Source organism: Zea mays, chromosome 2, assembly GCF_902167145.1.
Source record: "Zea mays cultivar B73 chromosome 2, Zm-B73-REFERENCE-NAM-5.0, whole genome shotgun sequence".
Taxonomy (NCBI): Eukaryota; Viridiplantae; Streptophyta; class Magnoliopsida; order Poales; family Poaceae; genus Zea; species Zea mays.
The window spans coordinates 168,693,644-168,708,438 of NC_050097.1; positions in this window are offsets into that span (position 1 = coordinate 168,693,644).

A 14,795-nucleotide genomic window follows, 5' to 3' on the forward strand; every position below is an offset into this window, starting at 1 on the left:
GGCCCGGCCCGAGGCACCCTCGGCCCCGCCCGAGAGGCACCCTCGGCTACCGAGGGTGAGGCTCTGCGCATCGAGGAAGAGCGGAATGGGGTCACGCCTAATCAAAACTGGCAGACCCCATACCTGCAATATCTCCACCGAGGAGAGCTACCCCTCGACAGAGCCGAAGCTCGGCGACTGGGGCGGCACGCCAAGTCATTCGTCTTGCTGGGTGACGGGAAGGAGCTCTACCACCGCAGCCCCTCCGGCATCCTCCAGCGATGCATATCCATCGCCGAAGGCCAGGAGCTCTTATAGGAAATACACTCGGGGGCTTGCGGTCATCACGCAGCGCCTCAAGCCCTTGTTGGAAACGCTTTCCGACAAGGTTTCTACTGGCCGAGGGCACCACAAGCTCACGCCTCACTGGGAAGGGCCATTCATCATCGCCAAGATTTTGAAGCCCGGAACATACAAGCTGGCCAACAGTCAAGGCGAGGTCTACAGCAATGCTTGGAACATCCGACAGCTACGTCGCTTCTACCCTTAAGATGTTTTCAAGTCATTCGTACACCTCGTTTACATATGCCAATAAAGTCTAACCATCAAAGAAGGGTTAGCCTTGCCTCGGCAAAACCCGACCCTCCCTCGAGGGCTAGAAGGGGCGAACCCCCTCTGCGTCAAAATTTTCCTCGAAAAAAGTCTTCCATCAAAACGACTTTCGCGTCTCCCGGCTATATCAGTAACAGGACCCCCAAGAAACGAATAAGAGTGCATGTAAGTGGCAAGGCCGACCGAGCCGAGGGACTCCTACGCCTCTAGGATACGGATACCTCACTCGTCGCCTACCGCGAAAAATAACTCTTACTTGGGTAAGCAATCCTGCTACTGACGAACGAGTCCGGATACGCAAAACAGGAGGAAAAGAGACACAACCTTATATTACGATGATAAAGTGTTCGGGCCTCGGCGGCCGCAAAAGACACATATGCATTCAAAATAAACTGCTCCGGCAGAATCAGGCGTCGCCCGGAGAAGGAGCCGCGCCCTCGGCTTCGTCTCCACCCTCGGCGAGATCCGCCCCGGCCTCGGACGACAGCGCAAGCGAGAGGATCTCTGCTTCGAAGGTGGTCGCCAGCACCGCGCTTGGGCCCGCGGCGGCCACGTCAAGCCCCTGGACTTCGGCCAGGGTAGCTTCATCTTCGTCGGGAAGGCAATACCCCTCACTGACCCGCTCCAGATCCACGTCGTAGTGGGAAGCGAGCACGGCGAAGGCTCGCCTGACGTCGTGATGCAGCGCCTCGCGGAGTATGCCGCACGCGTGGTCACCCAAGGCCTGCAGGCGACTCTGAGGGGAGCTTCTCGAGGGGACGTCGTCGAAACCAAAGACCCGGCAGAAGGCCGAGATGGCCTCGGACACGGCCGCGTGGTCGGCCTCCCTCTGCTCGGCCGCCTGGGCAAGTGCCTTGGTGGACTCATCAAGGGCAGACTCGAGCTCTGCAAACAGCCAAGACATACCTTCGGCTCGGGCACGCTGCTCCAAGGATGCGGCTTGGGCCACGGCTAGGTCTGCCGCAAGGGCTCTGGCCCGAGCAGACGCCTCGGCTAACTGGACTCCAAAAGCCTCAGCCCGGCTTTCAGCCTCGGCGACTCGGCCCCGATATTGGTCCCGCTCGCCGATGACCTGGCCAAGCTCCAACTGCTGCCGCTGCGCCTCTGCACGTGCCGCCGCTGCCTCTGCCCCCAGATCGACACAGAGCAACCGAAGGTCCGCCACCTCAGCGCTCTGTTGGGAGAGGCGCTCGGTAGCCCCGGCAAGCGTGGTCCTTAGGGACCGCAGCGAACCCCAGACATCGGCCTCGCGGTGGATGAACGACGACTTGGCAGTGCTCAGATCCGTCAGGTCCTGAGGAAAGGAAGCGGGGCGTCACAAAGAATGCCTTGATCACGTGAAAGGTATGCTTGAAATCATTACTTGGAGGATCTTGGGAACGTCCCTGCAAAGGACCTCCAAGGTCGACCGAAGTGACCCCACCGTTGCCTCGGCACACTCACGAAGCCCGTCCCAAGACTGCTCCTCTCGCTCATCGTCAAGAACGAAGCAGGGATCCGAAGCCCCACTGGTCCAGAACCGAAGCGACTGACGCCGCCCGTCAGGACTACGCCGCGCGGGGACGAGGTTGCCGCTCCCCAGGATGGGTCGCGGTTTTGCGCCCCCCTCCTCCGAGGCATCAAGTAGCGACGCCTCGGCAGTCTCAGCATCGGCGGCGACAGGTGGCTCCACGGCCAGAACGGCAACCACCTCGGCAGAAGCCGGTGCCAGCGCCGGCAACGCGTCTGGTGGGCACGAGGCCGCAGCCGCTCCAGCAGTCTCCCTCGGCACGACAGCCGCCTCGACGGAGGAGTCGGCCTCGGGAGCTCGCCCCACGGCAACTTGTGCCGCCTGGGCCCCCCGCTTTGGGGCATCTTGTAAGAAGGCCAGCTGGCCGGCGAGGCCCGGTGCGGCACTGGCTGCAGAAGCCGGCGCCGTTTTGAGGGCCTTCCGGGGAGCCAGACCGGTCGAACCATGCCTCCATTTGCTGGGAAGAAAAGGAAGAGCAGGATCAGGACACACGAAGGAGGAGCCAGGACGAAGATATCCTAAGATACTTACCCACTCCGGGCCATGATCAATCGTGCCGGTGGGGAGGTTTCTCGAGCCTCGATCCCCGAAGGTACCACCGAGGTCAGCCCCGCTGCCGGCTTCTGCACCATCCTTGCCTTGGGCGCCCGAGGCACCAGAGGGACGGACTGCCCAGGCGCAGCCACGACGACCCGAGGATCACCCTCCTGCGCAGTCGGCACGGGCAACGGTTCTTGGGGAACAGGTGACTCGACCTGACTCCCCGGGGTCACCTCAACTACCTCGACCAAGGGGTCAAGTACCCCCTCGGCCTGCCCTCGTTCTTCGGACCGGGACCCCGACGTCCCGGCCCCGGATACCAACGGCGCCAGCCCGCTTGGGGGCTGGCTCGAAGACCCCTGGCCTAGCCTCAGATCCGGGCTGAGGCCGAGGCGGGCAGCCATGTCGTCGTCTTCATCATCGTCTTCATCGTCGTCGTCGTCATCAGGCGTCTCCGGCGACGGCTCCCTCAGGAGCCCATCCCTCTCCTGCCGATGACGAAGCCTTTCCAAGGCGTCCCGAGCCCGCATCCACTTGCGGGCCCGAGCCTTCTTCGCGTCCTTCTTCTCCTTCCTCTTCTCCGCGGCGACCCTCTGCGCAGCTCAGTCCACCGCGCCCTCCGGGACCGGTGGCAGGGAAGGCTTGTGAAACCCCACCTCCTGGAGACGGACAAAAAGCCTCGGCTGTGAGAACCAAGGGCAATCCGACACAAGAAGGAAGAAGGAGCGGACACTCACTAGGGACACACACCCGCGATCGGGACGCATCGAGAGCTGGGAAAAGGCGCCGGCGTCTAACTTCCCTACCGTGCCGGCTACCCGCCTGTGGAGGTCGTCAGCGGGAAGGGGGTCCGAGGACATCTGCAAACCCTCCAAGTCGACCCCCAGCGTCATCTCCCAAAGCGGCAGCCGCCGCTCCGTCAAGGGGAGCACCCTCCGGCGATGAATGGCGACAACCACCCCCGCGGCGGTGAGCCCTCCTTCTCGCAGCTCCTCCAAGGCCTTCAAAAGGGGCTGGAGATTCTTTTGTCTCTCGCGTGGGGCCCCGTAGCGCCAGTTATCGGCGGCGGCGGTCACCACTCATTGAGAAAACGACGGGAGCCTCCCGTCGTCATTTCGGAGATAAAACCACCGGCGCTGCCACCCTTTGTTCGAAGACGCGAGGATGGCAGGGATGTACTGCAGCGCACGTGCCTGCCTCAACTAGAGGATGCAGCCACCGGCCTGCACCACCATGCGAACTCTTCTTTCCCTCGTCGACGAGGCAAAAAGCTCCGTGGAGAAGAGATGGGTCAACAGGTCCCAGTGGGGGGCAATCCCCAAATATCCTTCGCAAACCGCCACGAAGATGGCTGCTTGCGAGATGGAGTTGGGACTGAGATTGTGCAGCTCCACCCCGTAGACGTGCAGAATCGCCCGCATAAAACGACTTGCCGGCACTCCGAACCCCCGCTCGTGAAAGGAGACGAAGCTCAGCACATACCCCGGCGGCGGGGACGGGGCGGCTCCGCTCGGAGGGGCCATCCACTCCGGCTGCGAGTCACCGGAGAGAGGGCAAAGCAAACCATCAGCAACAAGGGCCTCCAGATCATCCACCGTGACGGTGGAGAAAGGCCACGGGTCGCGCGGCGAAACAACGGTCACCCGGTCGGCCATCACCAAGCAGAAGAGGTGGCGGCGGAGAGGACGAGGTGTGCGGTTTCCTTTCTCTGGCTATTCCCTCGGGTTGCAAAAACCTAAGTGGGAGGCGAGCAGCAGAGTAAAGAACCATCACCAGTCCCTCTCCCGAATATATAAAGGCCCAGGCGAGACCCGATCAACACTTCGCCCGAACCCGCCGCGAGATTCAAAACTCAAAGCGAGACGCCCGTTCCTCGAACGGCTCGCGCACGCACAACGGCTGCCCCGCGAACCACTCGTCCCGTCACATTAACTCTGCGACAGGACATACGACACCTTTGGCAGGCGAAGCAGGCAACGCTTCACCTCCGCCATAATGACCGCATCAAAAAAGGTGCGCCACGTCGTTCGATTTCATATCCTTTTCCACTTCCTCTTTCTCTCTCTTGTTACAGGGACCGGGAAAGGGGATACTCCGAAAGGGATCCTTCTCCGCGAAGGAAGCGGGCCCCAAGCCCCCCTACTGATCAGAGGTTCGAAGGCTGGCCCCTCGGAAGGGTTCAACAGCCACCTCAGAGCACTCGGGCTCCGCGCCCACTACTGGTCAGAGGTTCGAAGGCTGGCCCCTCGGAAGGGTTCAACGGCTGCCTCAGGGCACTCAGGCTCCGCGCCCACTACTGATCAGGGGTTCGTAGGCTGGCCCCCGAAGGGTTTGACAGCCGCCTCAGAGCACGCAGAGCGAGGGATGACCCTAGGTACGTTCGATACACAACCAAGGCTCGGGCTATGCTCCCGAGGTACCCTAGGACATTTTTGAGACCGGCGGGAACGATTTCGTAACGGAATCCCACCAGAGGGAGGCATCGAGCCCTCAGACCCCGTCAAAAGGGGACCGGGTCCGACGAATCACCCACAGGTACTTTCGGAGCGCGCCTCTAGGCCACTAGCCAACCCCTAACGAATGGGGCATGGGCGTCCACTCGGATTACCCGTTAGCAACTCACTGGAGACACCATGTTCGGCGCCGTCCGAGGGCAACATGGCGCTTCCCCCCTCCTCCTTGCGAAAAGGCGACGCAGGGGCGTATGAAAAAAGCCGAGTCTGTCCTTGACCGTCCTCTCGCTCTGTGCGGAGGCTCGGGGGCTGCTCTCGCAAACCCGGCTCCGGCCAAACCGTTGACAGCGTCAACATACTAGCCCGAGAACTTGGGACTCGACTATGCACCCGGGGTACGGCCAGTTCGCATGAGGGAACAACCAGACCGGCCGAAGCATCACGAAACACGCTAAGACCTCGAAGGAGTCAAACCACTCCTCCGAGGCCTCGGGGCCTACACCCGGCGGGTGCGCTCGCGCGCACCCACCGGAACGAAACGCAACCGAGAAAGGCCGGTCCCCTTGCTAAAAAGTGCGACAAAAGCCTCCAAGCGAGTATCAACACTCCCTTCAAGGCTCGGGGGCTACTGTCGGGGACCATAATTAGGGGTACCCCCAAGACTCCTAATCTCAGCTGGTAACCCCCATCAGCACAAAGTTGCAAAGGCCTGATGGGCGTGATTAAGGTCAAGGCTCAGTCCACTCAAGGGACACGATCTCGCCTCGCCCGAGCCCAGCCTCGGGCAAAGGCAGCCGACCCCGGAGGATTCACGTCTCGCCCGAGGGCCCCCTCAAGCAACGGACACACCTTCGGCTCGCCCGAGGCCCAGTCTTCGCAGAGAAGCAACCTTGGCAAAATCGCCACACCAACCGACCGTATCGCAGGAGCATTTAATGCAAGGATCGCCTGACACCTTATCCTGACGCGCGCTCTTCAGTCGACAGAGCCGAAGTGACCGCAGTCACTTTGCCGCTCCACTGACCGACCTGACAAGAAAATAGCGCCGCCTGCGTCGCTCCGACTGCTGTGCCACTCGACAGAGTGAGGCTGACAATAGCTAAGTCCAGCCTCGGGCGCCATAGGAAGCTCCGCCTCGCCCAACCCCAAGGCTCGGGCTCAACCTCGACGCTGGACGACGGACTCCGCCTCGCCCGACCCCAGGGCTCGGACACAGCCTCGGCCTCGGAAGACGGTCTCCGCCTTGCCCGACCCCAGGGCTCGGGCTCAACCTCGACGCTGGAAGACGGTCTCTGCCTCGCCCGACCCCAGGGCTCGGGCTCAACCTCGATGCTGGACGACGGACTCCGCCTCGCCCGACCCCAGGGCTCGGACACAGCCTCGACCTCGAAAGACGGTCTCCGCCTCGCCCGACCCCAGGGCTCGGGCTCAACCTCGACCTCAAAAGACGGACTCCACCTCGCCCGACCCCAGGGGTCGGACTCAGCCTCGACCTCGGAAGACGGACTCAACCTCGACCTCGGAGGACGGACTCCGCCTCGCCCGACCCCAGGGGTCGGACTCAGCCTCGACCTCGAAAGATGGACTCGACCTCGACCTCGGAGGAGCTTCCGCCTCGCCCGACCTAGGGCTCGGACCGACCACGTCACAGGGGGGCCATCATTACCCTACCCTTAGCTAGCTCAGGCTACGGGGAACAAGACCGGCGTCCCATCTGGCTCGCCCCGGTAAACAAATAATGATGGTGCCCCGCGTGCTCCATGACAACGGCTCAACAAGGATTCGACAGCCCCGACAACTGTCCTTCCGCAGGGCTCCAGCTCTCCTCCGACGGCCACGACATCACATGAACAGGGTGCCAAAACCTCTCCGACTGCCACGACGGCATGTACTTAGGGCTCTAGCTCCTCTCTACTAGACACGTTAGCACACTGCTACACCCCCATTGTACACCTGGACCCTCTCCTTACGCCTATAAAAGGAAGGTCCAGGGCTCTCGTACGAGAAGGTTGGCCGCGCGGGAGAACGGGCCGACGCATAAGGCTCTCTCTATCTCTCTCTCCCACGCGAACGCTTGTAACCCCCTACTGCAAGCGAATCCATCCGCCCTGGGCGCAGGACAACACGAAGGCCGCGGTTTCCCCTTACTGTTCTCCCCCCTTTATGTCCCGTCTCGCGCCGACCCATCTGGGCTGGGACACGCAGCGACAATTTACTCGTCGGTCCAGGGACCCCCCGGGTTCGAAACGCCGACAATATCAATCACTAATTATTGAGAACCAAATTTACTTATACATGTGAAATATATTTAAGGAGTTATCTCGGACCCACCACCACTACCACCAACACCACTACCACTACCACTAGCACCACCACCATCATCATCAGAAGACACCGCTGAACTGCTATCGATAGACTCTTGGTATAGTGGACTTTTATCACCACTATCGGTCTCATCATCGCTTGCCACCACTTTCTTTCCTTTCTTTCTCGTTTTTGGTAACATGAACTACATCTTTCGCTTACTAACGTGAGTGTCTCCCATATTCTTCTTAGTCCACTCAACCAAAATTTTCCTTGAAAGTGCCTTCAGCCATGATGCTTGATGGTAATGGGGTGTCTCTCTTGGTGTCCTGCTTGATGGTAATGGGGTGTCACTCTTGGTGTCCTCCTCATCTAGCATCGGATCCACATTTGAGCGACCCATTTCTATCCACTAATGGATCAGTTGTTTATGTTATATAAGGACAACTCCATCAACTGCCGAAATGGATCCTCCTCCCCATGCACACTTTGTGTACCCCACTGCATCCTTTAGCCGTAACCTCAAGTTGTAGTTGGCAAACGCAAGCTTATGGAGCTTCTGATGCAACATCCGATCTCGAACCTTTGTATGCTCTTTGTAAAGGCCTCGTAGTGGAACTTTGTAAAGGCCTCATAGTGGTACCCTACCACGCTTCCTTGGTAGAGGTGTATGGGGTCCGATCAACCCCGTGGAAAATGGGTAACACGACTTGTGGGTAAAGATGTGCAACCTCTGCAGAGTGTAAAACTGGTATATCAGTCGTGCTCACGGTCATGAGCAGCTCAGACCCTCACATGATTAACTTATGGAATTAAACTCAATTTGTCATTTGCATTGCATTGTGGGTGTTCTTTTTAATCTTGATCTCTTATTTAATTGGTTGGTATCTACTTATACTTAGTAACTGCTGATAAAATTTTGACCATCTTTAAAAGCAATGCTCAGCTTTAACCATCCTCTTTAATAAGCCTTACACTTCACATGAGTTCCCACCTTTGGCGAGTTCATGCACATTATTCCCCACAACTTGTTGAGCGATGAACGTATGTGAGCTCACCCTTGTTGTACTCACATCCCTCAGACGTGACGGAACCTCCCAAGTCATTAGGCCCACCTACAGTTGTCCTTGTCCAACGGACCTTGGACAACCTTGTAGATGCACATAATCACTCGACAAGTTCGGTATCTGTATCCTTTTCCTCGCCCAAGAGAGTTTCACCCGTCACGCAGATATTACAACACATCGGAGGAACCAATAAGCGGAAGTGAATTACAATAACTTAATTTACATTCATCAAAATATAGAGAGAGTGTTATTGTTACATTACCAGGTTGTAAGAGTGCATAAAGTAATATTATTACAGACTTGGGAGGAAAAAACCCCTCCCACATAAAGGTATATTGTTTTTCAAGTGGGAGGCCAACATCCTCCCGCGGCTTCACTGCTGAGGTTCTTCTTTGGGCACCACCTTAGTGCAATAACAACAAAAGTCTGTTGTTTCCTCACCTACAACAACATGGGTTCGAAAACCCTGAGTACGGAGTGTACTTTCGCAAGTCTTACCTATCAAAATAAAAGACTCTCAAAGATATGCTGGCTTAAGGGAGTCAAGGTAAGGCTTAATCAAGAATCAAGACTTTATTTGCAAAAATGCTTACTAATAGTGGATCCTTAAAAATCCAGTTTTATTAGCAAGTTAAGTCATTACCTGTTACTAGAGTTCTTTCTACCCTAGTTCAAGCACTTGGCCTATACTAGCCATCCTTTTATCAACCCCTTTCTGTTCACCGGAATGCTACGTGTAGGGCAGTGACCAAGTCTTCATGTCCGAGAAGTAACGACGATTCAAATCGATTAATACCCAGCTGGGGATCTCCAATCACACGACATATGTAGCACTTAACCCTTGCATATGTCAACTCACCACCGCGTTTCTTAAGACCAAACCGGGTTCACGCCAACCGAGAGCACAGATACACCACCGTCCAGCCTCTTGCCACGGAGGGTACACGCTACTCTCGCCATCTCTCCACTCCCATTGCGTGTTGGCCTTTCTGGTATTAGTTTGCCCGAGGCAAAGCTTACCCATGATGAGGCATGTGACCAATTAAAAGGTCCTCAATCAACAAGCCTACATCGAGACGGTCCTAATCGACTCAGATGGAGACACTGCACCGAGACTCCCTTCTCATGCAAGCCAACCGCCCGGTCTCAGCTTTATTATTTTCAACCCAAAGTTTGATACCTGGCAGAGGTACATCTTGTCCGATGTTGAACCCATCACGGTCGTGATGGATCCACCATCAAGTTTTATTTTTGAAAACATTCCCATCCACTATGAAGCATCACCTTTTGTTTTTAAAAAACATTTTGTTTTTCTAAAGCAAGGCTAAGCATCATAAAAATCCTTTTCATAAAAGGGTATCAAGGAAGGGTAATCAATTTTCCAAGAAGGAAATGCATCAACGGTTTAGCACACAACTTCTATCACCTAATGCATCAAACAAGGTGATAAAGATTTTAAAATAGCAAGGAGGTGGCAAATGCACCGGTGCTTGCCTTGTGTTGTAGGAGAGTCGGGCTCTGCTCCACAAATATCAAAATAAAAGCAGTTCCCGGCAGGTGGATTTTCTATTGATGGAGCAGTCTCCTCTTCTTCAACAGTCACTTCTTCGTTTTCTATATATAACCATATATAACCATGAATGCTCATGTAATGCTTATGAAAATGCAATAATAGAAAAAATACACCAAGCTGTATCTTGAATACAACTTTCCTTCACGGTTTACCAGGGAAACTATGGTCTTCTAGGTCAACACCTTAGTAGGGTTAGACAGTTTTACCCTAAGGAGCTAGGGTTTTTGGTTTGGGAATCAAACAATGTCCAACACATGTCAAACTTCATTCATGGGTTCTAATTATCAAATTAAGTTTATCCAAAAAGTTTTATGATTTTTGGAGTCTTCAAATAATTTCTAAAATTCCAAAAGTCTAGGTTTTGGCCTTCTTAAATACTACATAATTCCTAGTTTGGACTAAAATTCTTGGAAATATTTTTATTAAATACTACAGGAATTTAGGAGTCCAACAAAATTGGTCTCATATTTTTTATCATTTTTCCATAATTTTCTATGGATTTCCTAAGTCTGGCAGAAAAAGAGAAAAAGAAAGCCTAAACAGTAATGGGCTCAATTTAGCCCGAGCCGGCCCATGACAGGCGAAAACCCGCCCGCGCGCCCGTAGTGTTTGCTTTGCACAGAGGACCCTGCTCTTTTGAATAACTCGTAAAGACTCATGCACACTATTTCTATGTGTCACTGACATTCGCATATAGCCCCTTCCCTTCTCTATTTCTTCACAAGTCAAGACACCCGACCATGGACGGCGGAGCAGCGGCTCCGGCGAGCTTGTACCGGCCGGAAAATGCAATGACTGGTGCTCCGGTGCGGCTGACACCTAATTCCGTCCCTAACGACCATAACCCCTCCATCGATTGCAGAGTTCTAACTCTAAATCACTCTATCCACGGTGATGGCGCAAACTGAGGATAACCCGAGGCGTTCCTGATGATATAACGCAGTCTAATTCAATTGGCTGGGCCGGTAAGCATCCCCAACGCACAAGGGTGCTGAAACAAGTGCAAGGAAGGTATGAACGGACCTGTAGATGTCTGGCCACGACGATGTGTTCACGGGTGCGGAAAACTGATTTGGGGAGAGAAAGAAATTGGAGCTCTTTGGTGGCTAATCGGAGGCAGTAGCGGGTGCTCTAGCTTCGTGATGACTTAACCGAGCTAGAGGTGTGCTCAATTTATAGTATCCCAGATCGGTGGCTCCTAATTTGGGCATGGCGTGCTGGCGGCCGGAGAGAAGGAAGGTTACTGGCGTAAGGGATGCGTGGCTTCCACCGTGGCAAGCTTACCGACGATGAACCAGCTATCTAAAGCGACTTACTGCAACGTGGTAAAGCTTCAAGGCACGTGGCCATCGCGCGGCAGGCGGCCAACTCCGGTGAGGCTATCTGGACCGACCGTGAGGCAAGTGGGTACGGCGGCTAGCCCGATGACCGCGCCCAGGCTTATCCAGTGCCAAGATCTTTTCACCGCCGGCAATATCTGCATACCGAGCGCACGAATCACGACGTCGGTGAGGATCACAGCGCAGAGCTCACCGGCGGCACGTTCACTGCATCTGAAGATTTTTTTGTTCACTGTATCATCAGTCTTATTCAGTTTGCCTGACAGAGCATATTTGGGGGTGATTTGCTCCAAAATTCATGTGGCAACTTGACCATCCCTTTGTATCAAAGTTGTAGCTCTATAAACCAGCTACAATTCGACTATAGAAACCCTGGCCATTTGCTTACTGGATTAAGCACAAATCCACTCCAAAGTTCTTTAGTGTTCACTGGCAGTCACAATTCAGTCTTCTGTCTTGACTGACAGCCAGTCTTTTGGTCCATTTAACTCTAATTTTTGTACAACACTAGTGCTTAGTCACTTAATAAAACTTGTACTCCTAACATAGCTCTACAAGTTTTCTATGTTGATCAAGAACAAAATCCTCAAAAATTCTGAGATATGGAGTACCAAAGTTGACCCCATTCAACTGATTTTAGACTTAGGCATATGAAGTGCATGGGGTTCTTTTTTGCAAATAAGTCCAAATCCCACTATTTGACTTGCAAATTCTCAAATATAGAAAACACATGATTTGTGATGTTCTATTACTTTGGTATTTGCACTTTGGTCCAAAAGTGCACAAAATTTGCATCTACCCCCCTAGGGTTTTAATTAGGGTTTCTAGGGTTTGTTTTTAGGGTTTTAGGCACATTAGGGTTTTGGTGCCACCAAAGTCCATCAAATGTGATACCTTATGATCATTTATCATGTCTTTTGAGGTTTTCACTTATTTGGGCTTCACTTATATCCATAAACCCTAATTTAGGGTTAAGCACTCTACCCTAGGGTTAATCACACATCAAGTCACATCAGTACAACTCATTTGAAAGAATTCTCCTATAACTACAGTTACCAGGCCAGTTTGAAGATGTCACCATTTTAGGCGCTTTATGGAAGGAGTTGTAGAACTCCGTTGCAATGGGATCAGCTTGAAGAAAGGCAAGTGTTCGGGCCAGACATTTTGCTCGAAGCTGAAGAGAACATCAAGATGGTTCGGGAGAACCTGATGATAGCGCAATCAAGGCAGCGAAGTTATGCATACACAAGAAGGAGGGAGCTGAGTTTTGAAGTCGGAGATTTTTCTACCTGAAGGTATCGCCTATCAGAGGAGTCAAAAGATTCGGAGTCAAAGGCAAGCTAGCGCCCTGGTATGTTGGTCCATATCAGATTCTCGCAAAGCATGGAGAAGTGGCCTATCAGCTCAGTCTGCCAGAAGATTTGTCAGCGGTGCATGATGTCTTTCATGTGTCTCAATTGAAGAAGTGTCTGCGTGTGCTAGAAGAGCAGTTGCCAGTGGAAGATCTGGAAGTCCAAGAAGACTTGACCTATATAGAGAAGCCAACGCAGATTCTTGAGACTGCAGACAGGGTCACCCAGAGAAAAACTATCAAAATGTGCAAAGTCAGATGGGGTCACCACTCTGAGGAAGAAGCAACCTAGGAGCGTGAAGATGATCTGATGGCCAAGTATCCCAAACTCTTTGTTGGCCAACCTTGAATCTCGAGGGCGAGATTCTTTTAAGGGGGATAGGTTTGTAACACCCTGAATTTGGGGGTAGAATTTCTTCTTCTTTAATACTCACCAAATTCAGGCATTACTCTATTTTATCTTCCCATTTCGCTCCTTCCCATTTTCAAAGCAGTATAACGACTGGTGTCCGTCTCGCGTGTAAACAAAAACCTAAGTTGACATGGGTGTTGCATCATGTCGAAGCATTTTTCTTTTGTCTAATGATTGTGTTTAAGCCGCGCGTCTGTATCTTCTCGTTTCGGGTTTTTGATTTGTAGTTGGATTCTGATCAGTGGTAGGGTGTGCTATGAGTTTTCGACCCGCGACACGACCTAGTCCGACCCGACCTAGCCCGACCTGACCCAGCTCGGCCTGGCCCGACGTGCCCCGCGCGCCCAACCCCCCCATGCGCGCCCCCTCTCCCTTTCTCTCATTTGATTTTTTCCGCGCAACAACTCCCTCTCCCTCTCTTCCACCTCTCTCCCACCTCGTGCCCTAGGTGTGATCCGATGACGGCTATCGCCGGAATTTGGATCCCAAGGTGAGCTTCCCCCTCCCCCTCCCTCTCTCTCTCTCCCTCCCACTCCCCTTTCTCCTCCTCCGCGCGGCGCCCCCTGCCCTCCCCTCGGCGCGCCCCTGCGTGGCGCCCTTGCTCCGCCCAGGCGCGGCCCCGCCTGGCCCCCTGCGCGGCGCCCCTACCCCGCCTTGGCGCGGACCCGTCCGGCCCCCGCGCGATGCCCTTGCCCTCCTCGTCGCGGCCCCACTCGGCCCCCTGCGCGGCGCCCTTGCCCCGCCCGCCCCCCTGCGCGGTGCCCTTGCCCTGCCCCTGCGCGGCACCCGTGCCCTCCCCGGCGCAGCCCCCGTCCCACCCCCGGCGGTGCCCCAGCCCTCCCCGACGTGGCCCAAGGCCTCGCGCGTCCCTGGCGCGCGCAGCCCCAACGCGCGCGGTGATTAAATTTCAGTTTTAATTAATTTTAAATTTAGTTTAATTAACGTGCTGCGTCGTGTGCTTCGTCATGCGACAATTTAGTTAAAATCTGGATTTATTAATGTGCTGTCGCATGCTTCGTCGCGCGATGATTCAATTTAAGTTTAGGTTATTTAATGTGTGATGGCGCGTGTTTAGTCGCGTGACGTTTCATTTCAAATTCAGTTTAAATGACGTATGTTGTCGTGCGCTTCATCGCGCGACGCTTGACGTTATTTTCATAATTAATTCAAGTGTCTCGTTGCGCGCTTTGTCGTGCGACGATTCTTTTTATTTCAATTCAGTCTAAGTGTCGTGTCATGCACTTCGCCGCACGACGACTCATTTTATTCTCAGTTTAGTTTGTGTATGTCGTCGTGCGTTTTGCCGCACGATAGTACTTTTAAATTTACCTTGAAATGTTTATAATAATTAAACATGTAGCATAACTTTGTTCTATGTGTAGCGTGATTGTCAAATTAATACGATTATGTTTAGACAAGTACTTTAATCCATAACTACTGAACATAATCGCCTTTCGACCGTAGCCTCGACCGTTGTTTTCTCTTTCTTGCTTAGTCGTAGGTGCGAGCCCTGCGCCGGGCGTCTGCTTATTTGTTATATTCTACTGCATGGTGTATTGTTCTTTTTGTATTAAATTTGTGGAATGTATGTTTGAACTCGTATAGGTAACGGTCAGTTGGCGGAGTCTGAAGGAGTTGCGGGTGAAGACCCTGA